The sequence below is a fragment of the Gossypium arboreum genome, chromosome 7 (genome assembly GCF_025698485.1).
Source record: "Gossypium arboreum isolate Shixiya-1 chromosome 7, ASM2569848v2, whole genome shotgun sequence".
NCBI classification, from domain to species: domain Eukaryota; kingdom Viridiplantae; phylum Streptophyta; class Magnoliopsida; order Malvales; family Malvaceae; genus Gossypium; species Gossypium arboreum.
Genome location: NC_069076.1, coordinates 57,686,762 through 57,697,988, shown reverse-complemented (window position 1 = coordinate 57,697,988; position 11,227 = coordinate 57,686,762). Strand labels below are relative to the sequence as shown.

The window sequence follows — 11,227 nt, the reverse complement described above, 5'->3', positions numbered from 1 at the left end:
TGAAATTGAAGTATAAGGATTTATAGGAAATTGCATAGGTAATGATAAATTTAACTTAGTGTATTCGGCCATATGGGTGTATATGTTTGAGATACTATCTCTAACTCTCTATAATCTATTAAAGGAGTAGTGTTGGCATATAAGGTTGAGTTGATTCATGATTTTGTATATTAAGAATTTAATAAACCTAAGACTAAGTTATCTTAGTAGTCGTAATACATTCGCCTTGAAGCACTAATCGAACATTAGTTAAGGTTGTAATGTTTGGAACAAGGATAGTTATGAAATGAAATGAAAATCATTTAAATCATACGTATAAGTATTCAGCAAGGAAATTAAACTACTAAATGTGTTTATTCTAGACCAAGAAATCAAAGGAGGAGAATCAAACAAGGGCAAAGCAAAGGCAATTGAGTAGTGATTGGGAATCGTTTTCATCCAAAACAAGGTAAGTCATTAAGCATATATTTGGTATTGATTTAAATGATCATAATATATATGCAATTGTGTTTAATGAATTGATGTGTAAATGAAAATGTATGTGTATGGAATGATGCCATTGTTGAATGTATAAAGGCAGCAAAATGCATAAGGTATTGGTCACGGCACTAAGTGTGCGGGTATGAATGGACATGGTGACAAGATTGGCACTAAGTGTGCGGGTTTAAAATTGTACAGCACTAAGTGTGCGAGCTTGATTCTATAGCACTAAGTGTGCGAGCTGAAAATATATAGCACTAAGTGTGCGGATTCACTATATGCTCTTGTATTACAATTGGCACTGAGTGTGCGACATTATCGAGTTAATCCCGGACAGCGAATCGGGTAAGTACCTTGAGCTCATGACGAATAGGCAATATGTTCATGCTCGGGGTTGAGCTTGGTAAGCTTTAAATCTATGTGATGATTGCAATTGTGTGATTGTGGTGAAAATGAGTTAGTGTGTGAAAATGCCTCAAATATCTTATCGTATAAATATGAAATGTGGATGTATGGCTTGGTATGAGATTGAACCGAAAGGTCCGAGGAATTATGGTATAGTTCCGATATGGATGAAGTACCTAGCCTTGTTTCATTGTTTCACTTTGTGATGAATTTAGCTAATGGATAATTGTAAAGTGCTTATGACTTACTGAGTTATAAACTCACTCGGTGTTTTCTTGTCACCCATTTTAGGTCTCTTGGACTCGTATTGTTATGTGCTCGAACCGTCGTTGAAGTCATCACACCGCTGAAATATTTTGGTATTGTCTTCGTTGTTAAAGAACATTTGGCATGTATAGGCTATTATATTTTGTTGAACTGTGGGTTGTAAACTTTAAGCCATGTGAAAATGGCCTATGTGGTCGCCGAGTGGGATGCTAGAACCTATAGTCACGAGTCTTAGAAACTTTAATTTTGATAAGGTGGCCATAATTTGTGTCATGTTTGATGGATGATTAAGGCCAAGGAAAAATTCATGAAATTGGCATAGTCACTGCAGTAACTGTTGCGGACAGCAGCAGTGAGGTGAGATTGAAAATCACTAAAAATAGTAGAAGTAGAATTAAATAGTGAATAAATTATGAAACTGAACCTTGATGAATCTAATTTAATATGGATGGAACGAAACGACCATATGAGCAGTATATTGAGAGATATTAAAGTTCTCGTGAGACAGGGCCAGAACGGTTTCTGGGTCCCCTGTCGTGACTTTGAAAATTTACTATAAATTATCCAGAAAGAATTATAAGTCATGCCTTATATTTTCAGATTCAATTTTGAGTCTATTTTCATTAGAAGCAAACAGCACCAGTATTAAAGCCCTGTACAGAGAGATATTCAAGTTTTAATGCGCGAAGGTCAGTGTAGTCGACTCCTGTAATATTGGTGACTTTAACTAATAAACTGTACCAATTGGCCCAACCAAAAATTCTAGAAATAAATCCATGGATAGATATATGAGTCTAAATTCAGGGAAAATTTACAGAATCAGTTTCCGAGTTTTGAAACTCGAGATATGATTTTTATGGTGACAGTGATGCAGTTTTCCAGCCTGCCTGGAAATGCCAAATTGGTTGGTACCTTGAGAAGATTTGGCCTATTAACCCCTCGTGTCCGACACCGGCGACGGTCACGGGTTCGGGGTGTTACAGACTAACACACATATTCATATTTTAAAACAAATGCACTCAAACATACATTCCACAAATTTGAGTAAATCTATTTATCATATTCACTTAGTCAAATAAGTTAGACACATAATATCATGTCAATGTCAAACGAACATGGATGAGTTTATAACGAGGTAAACTTTCGTTTCTTTTCACTTTTCTATATTTCTCCACTTATGTCTATTTCATTTTACACTTGATCTCACACATATCATCACAAGTCACCAAGATCAATTTAAGTACACCAATATATCCACAAAATTATACAAACTTACTTAACACCTTTTTACACTGTCGATGGTAGCTCGATTGAAAAACACTTCTGTCTCAACAGAACTATTTCATCGGGACCGGGAGGCATCACACTATCACAGGTAGTAATGTGGCATGTATAGCTTAACTCTTACACATACTAGGTAAGTCTGAGAACCGACTAAACCATAGCTCTGATACCACTAAATGTAACACCCCTTACCCGTGTTTGATGCCGGAACAAGGTACGAGGCATTATCGGACTTAATCTCTAATCATCGTATAAAAACTAATTCATAATTTCACTCTAATTTAAAAATTTTTCAAACACATTCAAGTTATCCCTTAAAAAGAGCTTACAAGGCCATATCATGCTTTAATTCAACCACACACATAGGCAAGCATGCACATTTATAAATTACATCATTTAATTAATAACATAATCAAGACTATCTACATTAAATGACTTTATACAATAGAGACCTTTAAATAATATAGGCCAGTATTTTAAGCCAATTCCTAGCAACTTAATAACAATTAAACGAGTCTCCATACATGCCAAAGACTTAAAATACTTTAAAACCTTTATATATCGATCAATAGTTTGATAGTGTGATTTAACCTCCGGCGACCTCCAACTCGAGCTAAAATCTGCGATACTATAGGAAAAAGGAAAGGAAGGGAGTAAGCATTATAGCTTAGTAAGTAAGTATGTAAATATTAATAAACAATACATTATCATACTTTAAACAAAGTCACAATATGTTCCCGGAATATTACCATCACAAACACACATACTTTCACTATTAAAATCATAAACAAGTTCAAAATAAGTTGTCTAGCAGAGTTCCAGTAACTAAATTATTTATTTCTGGAGCTACAGAACTCAAAATTACAAATCGTTAATTTTCCTTGAAACTAGATTCAAATATATTCTTACCATAAAATTTTCAGAATTTTTTATCTTTCCAATTAGTATAGTTTATTCATTGAAGTTACCCCTTTTCACTACTCAACTGTTCTGACCACTCTTCACTTCAAATCAATTTTTGCCTCGTACAGAATTCAAAGGATGTTCTTGTTTATTTCATTTGAAACTATACTCATTAAGGATTTCAAGAATATAAATTATCTCCGCTAATTAATTTTTTACAATTTTTAATTTTTTTTCCAAGTCAGAACAGGGGATCACATAGTCATTCTAAACCAGTCTCACAAAAACTTAAATATATCATAATATAGAATTCCTTTGCTTGATCTGTTTTTGTTATATGAAAATAGACTCATTAAGCTCTAATTTGATATCTCATTTAGTCTCTGATTCAATTTCTACTATTTTTGGTAAATTTTTAGATTTACATCACTGCAACTATCTAGAACAGTTTTATTGTCAATTTTGATCTTTCACACTTCAATTGTATTCATCACTTTCCCATAACAATCTTTCCAATTTCCAATCACATATCGAGCATATTGCTCATAAGTTACACACGTATATACTTACACTTATCATCACAAAGTCATACACAATTTCATTTAATCAATTTCCCAGTTGAACGCTTCGAAATAATAACAGATACGCGATGGTATCGCACACAGCCCACCTTTAAAATCGAAGCTCTCTTGTACACATAGTGGCCTTCACTTAGCACCACTCATGTGACCTAGCTCGATTGTACACATGGTGAACACTTAGTACCACCCATGTGACCTAGCCAGTTTATCTCGTAGCTCTCTTGTCTACATGGTGTCCTTCACCTAGAACCACGCATGCGACTTAGCTACATATATCCCGTAGCTCTCTTGTCTACATGGTGTACACATAGTATCACCCATGCGACCTAGCTACATCATAATGTCTCGTAGCTCTCTTGTACACATGATGTGCACTCAGCACCATACATGTGACCTAGCTACATACCATCGTATCATCCAATCTTTCTGAAGGTTCAACCGGGATTTCTCTCTCTTTCTAATACTTGATTCCATACTTCCAATAGTCAATTATGATTCAAAAATCAGCTACAATACATAAAATATGCTGAAATACAAAAACATAATAAAGATAATGTATTATTTACATACAAACTTACATACTTTCTCATTTCCATGTCTAATTAATATTGAACATTTAAATCATCATAATTATACTTACTTTCAACGCCTCGACAATCATAGTAAATATATCAATTTTACATTGAAACATGCATAAATTAATGCTTATTATACATATAAACTTACCTCGATACTAAAACGGCCATTTTACCAACTTTCCTGATTTTCGATTTTTCTCCCATTCTAGATTCAAATCTCGTTTTCCGAGATTATTGAGCTTGGAAAGCTTGAAACCCTAGCCATGGGTTTCCCCATGCTAATTTCAGCTTCCATGAAAAAGATGGGTCAATTTTGGCTTTATTTTCCCTTTTTATTTCTTTTAATTACCAAATGACTAAAATGCCCTTAAGGCCTTTCTTTAAAATTGTCGTATTCATGCCCATTTTTGTCCAAACGAAATATAATGGTCTAATTACCATTTAAGGACCTCCTCTTTAAACTCCCATTTCAATCAAGTACTTATGAATTAGAACAAATATTTTGCAACTTTTGCAATTTAGTCCTAAAAGTCCAATTAAGCACTTTATCAGTAAAATTACTTAACGATATTTTTACACAATACTTTAATCAATAAATAAACCTTAAAACTTAATCGGAATAAATTTTTCGACTTCAAATCAGGCTGTTACAGCAACTTCTGCAAATAAGCCCTAATAGGCAAATTAAACATGCAATCTATAAAATTTCTTATCAATACTCTAACACATGCATCTAATCACTCGGTAAATCATAAAAATTAATCGAAATAAACTTTTCTATCTCAGATTTGTGGTTTCGCAACCACTATTCCATTTAGGCCCTATTTCGAGATGTTACATCTCCAACGCCCGTGTATATATGCGTAAGCCCGTGTTAATTTCTCAATTTCTACCAAGGCTTATAGACAAGGGCTTGTCGACACGCCCGTGTTGATTTGGCAGAATTGCCCACGGCCATGTCGCACGGTTGTGGTAATGTGTCGAATCCCATGTTGTGGAAAAATTTTGCTCTATTTTCACACGGCTGTATCGCACGGCCGAGTCGCCTCCCGTGGCATGAGCACGGCCTAAGGCACGCCCGTGTGCCTAGCTGTGTAGATGTGAAAAACCTGTGTTCAAGGACTCGGTTAGTGATTTAGATGTTAAAAACTAAAACTTAAAGAAATAAACACTGTTAGTGCTCGGGTTGCCTCTCGAGAAGTGTTTATTTATAGTCTAAGCTCAACTTACCTTAATTTTGTACGATTTCGGTGGATTAAGGAGTTGAAACTCCTCATCTCTGCTATCAATTTTATCAAAATAAGGTCTGAGTCGAGTATTATTTACCTAAAAAGTTTTGAATACAGTATATGTAACCTTGACTGTACCATGTGGGAAGATGTTCATTACCGTGAAGGGAGTCACTCTATCCGTATTGTGCTCTAAGTAGCAATTCGGGGGTCATTTTCATCTAACAATACTTTGTCCCCAACTTTAATTTCCTTGTTTCATCCCTATGTTCATTGTGGTGTCGCTTTGATTTTTCATGTGCTTTTGGTTTCTCCTTGACAGGTGTTCGCCATCCATCTAGTTCATCGACCTGAAGTCTTTGTTCTTTATAGATGGGTCATTTTTTGTTACTTGAACATGGCTCATGTATGCTCCTCGAACGTGTTTCCTGCAAAGAAGGTTACACCACATGATTAGTATTGGTAGCATGATTTATACAACCACCCTCAATATTCGATGTGTTATTCAAATTACGAGCTTAGAGTGATTGTTTCATCACCCACACGAAGTGTGAGTTCACCTGCACCAACATCAATAATGGTTCTAGTAGTTGCTAAAAAAGGTCGTCCTAAAGTCAAAGGTATATTACTATCCTCTTCCATCAATATTGGGTATATAAATTTATCGATTTTAACAAGAACATCTTCAATGATACCCCTAGGAAATCTAATGGTTTTATCAACCAATTGAATGCTCATCCTAGTTTGTTTGGGTTTCCCAAGGCCTAGCTGTTTAAATATTTTATGGGGCATAACATTAATGCTCGCCTCTAAATCAGCCAATGCATTATTCACATTCAGACTACCAATCAAATAAGGAATCGTAAAACTCCTTGGATCTTTCAACTTGTTGGGTATCTTATTTTGTAGAACGGCTGAGTAAACTACGTTCAACTCTACATGCGACGCCTCATCCAACTTCCATTTATTTGCTAAAAGCTTCTTTAAAAATTTAACCACGTTTGGCATCTGCGAAAGAGCTTCAATAAACGGCAAGTTAATATGTAATTTCTTTAATAGTTTAAGGTATTTACCAAATTGTTCGTCCGTGTGGTCTTTCCTTGTCGCATTGGGGTATGGCACACGAGGTTTGTACACTTTACTTACTGATTTTTGCTCATTGTGGTCCACCTCACCTTTACCTCTACTTGCCACAATTCCTTGCCTTAGTTCTGTTTCAGGTTCGACTAACCCTTCCTTATCTCGAGCGGTAATCATATTAAGTTGTTCCCTTGGTTTAGATTCAGTGTTACTTGGCAAGCTATCTTGTGGTTGTTCAGAAAATAATTTGGCAAGTTGGCCTATCTGAGTTTCGAGCCCTTGGATCAACGCTTGTTGATTCTTAAGTGTTGTTTCGGTATTCTACAAATGAGTCTCTGACACTGAGATAAATTTGGCTAGCATCTCCTCAAGGTTCGGCTTCTTTTCCTGCTGGTAAGGTGGTTGAAAACCTGGGGGATGTTGTGGCCTTTGATTTCCTTGACCACCTCACGACAAGTTGGGATGGTTCCTCCAACCTGCATTATAAGTATTACTGTATGGGTTATTTTGAGGTCTAGAATTATTGTTACCCATATATTGAACTTATTCCTCCTCGGTGCTAGGGTTGAAGGATTGATATTCTATGTGTACTTCTCCTCCATGTGAATCGCACCTTATCACGGGATGTACTTGAGTAGAACCACACAAACCGTCAATCTTTTTATTTAAAAGTTCTACCTAATTTGATAACATAGTGATCGCTTCGACGTTAAAAGCACCAGCTACTTTCGTTGGCTTTATCCTTGTGGCTTGCCACTGATAATTATTTAATGACATCTCTTCTATAAATTCATAAGCCTCCTCAGGTGTCTTATTATTGATAGTCCCACCAGCAGCTGCATCAATCATCTGTCTAGTCAAAGGATTCAGGCCATTGTGAAAAGTTTGAACCTGTAGCCAGAGTGGTAACCAAGGTGAGGGCACCTTCTCAATATATCCTTGTATCTCTCCCATGAATCATAGAGTGTTTCTAGATCCATCTGCACAAAAGAAGAGATATCATTCCTCAACTTAGCCATTTTAGCAGGCAAAAAAAATTTAAATAAGAATTTTTCAGTCATTTGTTCCCAAGTAGTGATTGACCCTCGTGGTAACGAGTTCAACCACTGTTTAGCTTTGTTCCTCAACAAAAAGGGAAACAATCTAAGGCGAATGGTATCGTCAGAAATGCCATTGATTTTAAAAGTGTCGTAAAACTCCAGAAAATTCGCCAAATGAGTGTTTGGGTCCTCGTCTTGCAAACCATCAAACTGAACAAACTGTTGTATCATTTGAATTGTGTTAGGATTCAGTTCAAAATTATTTGCAGCAATAGCAGGTCTAACTATACTCGATTCGGCTCCTGTTAAAGTAGGTTTAGCATAATCATACATAGTACGAGGCGCAGGATTCTGATTTATTGGATCTGCAGCAACCACAGGAGGAAACTGATTATTCTGATTTTTTGCTATCTCCTCGGTCGTGGTTTGGATATCGTCCTCTTGTCCATCCTCTATGTCACGTAGGCTTCGCCTAATTTCTCTTCAGTTTCTGCGAGCTGTGTGTTTTATCTCACTATCAAAAAGTAATGGTCCCGACGGGTTTTTTCTAGTCATAAACTATAAAAACTTATCGGAAGGAAAAAAAAATTTAGTAACAAAAATCAAAATAAAATTTAAATTGCAATAAAATAAATGGCTAAAGTAATAAAAATTAAGTGTTCCTAATATTTTAGTTCCCCGAAAATGGCGCAAAAAACTTGATGATCGTCAAATCGTGATAAGTTTTAAATTTATGGTTGATCGTACTTGAAAACTAACTATTATCACGATAGAGGCAAGCACACCTATCGAACAGTATTATAGTTTATAGCAAGACCGGAATGTCAAACCCACAAGAACTAAAAGTACTAGTATTAACTCTCTTTTTATTATCTAGCCTAAAAATAAAGGGGTTGGTTTTATCTAAATTAATTAACTAGGCTAAGAATGCACAGAAGGAAAGTTGACAAAATACTTTTGGGAAAAACTGATTGATTTGGACAATACCCAAGGAAAAATCCACCTAGACTTCACTTGTTATTTGACTCTGAATCAGACAATTTATTCACTTGACTTGATCTATAGAAATCCCTAATTTATATTATTATCTCTCTCGAGACTAACAACGTTTAACCCTAGATTGATTAATTGAAATCTCTTTCTAATTAAAACCCCTAGTGTTGCATTAACTCGATCTATGGATTCCCTTATTAGGTTTCACCTTAATCTGGCAAAATTATGTCACCCTATGTCTAGGGGTGCAATCAACTCCGCTTAATTATGCTGGATCTACTCTTAGATAGTGACTTTTGCTCGTCTGAATAAGCACATCAATACTTGAATCAGTATCCTGGAATATTAAAACAAGAATTAAGAACACATAATTAAGAACGAATCAAGTATTTATCATATAATTCAGAAAATAATAACAAGATCCATCTTAGGTTTCATTCCCTTTAGTTATTTGGGGAATTTAGTTCATAAGTGTAAAAGAAAACATCTCAGAAGAATAATAACAAAGCATAAAGAAACCTAAAAATCCTGAAGGAAATTGAAGGGAGATCTTCAGTCTTGAAGGAGAATCCAGCTTTTGAGATGGATTAATCGGCTTTCTTCGAGTAATTCCTTGCCTCCTACTCCGTGTGTCCCCTTTTGTCCTCCTCCAGTGTGTTTAAATAGGCTTTAGAACGCCTCAAAGCCCTTCAAAGTGCCCTTTTCTGATTAGAACTGGACTTGGGCCCGATAGTGACATGCCCGTGTCTGAGTGCTTCAAACCATGTTAGAGTCTGTTGAATAGACACGGCCATGTGGTCTACCCGTGTAGGGAAGTCCAGGTTGAGTTGATTTCCCACATTGGCCCATTTTCTCTATTTTTGGCCTGTTTCTTGCTCGTTTTACTCTCCTATGCTCACCTAAGTATAAAGCATGAAATTAAAGGATTAGGAGCATCGAATTCACCAAATCTAAGGAGAAATCATCCATAAACGTGCTTAGCATGGGATAAAAATATGTATAAATTACGGTTTATCACCAGCTAATAGTTTAATTTCTTCATTCAGGCCATTTTCAAATCTTTTACACATTATAGCTTCAGTAGAAACACACTCTCGGGCATACTGACTGAGTCTCACAAATTTCCACTCATACTCTATCACGGTCATCGAACCCTGTTTCAACTCCAGAAATTCTTTGTGCTTCTAGTAAATAAATCTCTTGCTGATATATTTATTACGGAACTCAGTCTGAAAGAATTCCCAGGTCACCCGCTCCTTCGGAACCACTGATACTAGAGTATTCCACCAGTGATATGCTATGTCTTGAAGCAAAGATATGTCACATTTTAAACATTCATCTGGGGTAAAAGACAGCTCATCAAACACACGAATAGTACTATCAAGCCAAAACTCAGCCCACTCAGCATCATCATCATCAGTAGCTTTAAACTCTTTAGCTCCGTGTTTTCTGATTTTTACAAACAGGTGGCTTATATAATCTCAGGGGATCACTTACTTAAGGTATAGCAGGCATTGAAGATGGATTAGTCGAGGGTGGAGGTTGTTGTGCAACCGGGTTAGTCTGGATATACTGAGTAAACCAATCATTCATCATTTGGTAAAAGGCTTGTCTAGCCTCTCATTCCTGGTTACTCAAAATCGGTCAAGAATCAACCGACGTTGTCTCTTGCGTAGGAGCAGGCGCTACACTCTCGACATCATCAGCTACAACTCTGTCGGGATCCATTTACAATATTAAAACACATTTTCAAAAGTCAGAAGTTATCACACTATCGCAGTATATATTATGGCATGTATAGCTAGTCTCACACGCCCTACGTTAGTCCTAGAATCGACTAAACCGTAGCTCTGATACCAATAAAATGTAACACCCCTAACCTGTATCCGTCGCTAGATTAAGGTTATGAGATATTACCAGTCAAAACACAAATTCAAATGATCACATGAGTACACTTACATAAGCTTTTTTTATTTAAAAAAAATCATTTATTAACATCAATAGTCAATTTAATTACTAGTACCACATAGCTAGATATACTTTTAATTCAATTTATAAAACGTGCAGACATTCAAATTACACTTTAGTCGCATAATGTAATCCATACATAAATAGAACACGCAAAATCTACTATATTTAATCATTTTATAAAAATCATACCATATTCGGCATTCATTTGATATCAAATTGGACACTTATACGTTACATTAAACACATACTATTTTCATGATTACCATTACATAATTCGCTATTCATTTGGTCATTTTCAATGCATTTAGCAGAATACAAGTTGTTTTTACAATTGCTCACTTACAACTTAACTGAATCATTTTACAAGTCTATACACTTCAAATGTTTAAGTCAATAAACATTTTATATAACATAGT

The 11,227-nt window shown here is 35.7% G+C and overlaps 1 non-coding gene across 1 annotated transcript; it reads left to right on the top strand.

Moving 5' to 3' along the window:
- Positions 1-7,714: 7,714 nt before the first annotated feature.
- On the top strand, positions 7,715-7,820 carry LOC128295992 (small nucleolar RNA R71). Its single transcript, XR_008286540.1, has one exon. It is a non-coding gene; the product is annotated as a small nucleolar RNA R71 (small nucleolar RNA).
- The last annotated feature ends 3,407 nt before the right edge of the window (positions 7,821-11,227 follow it).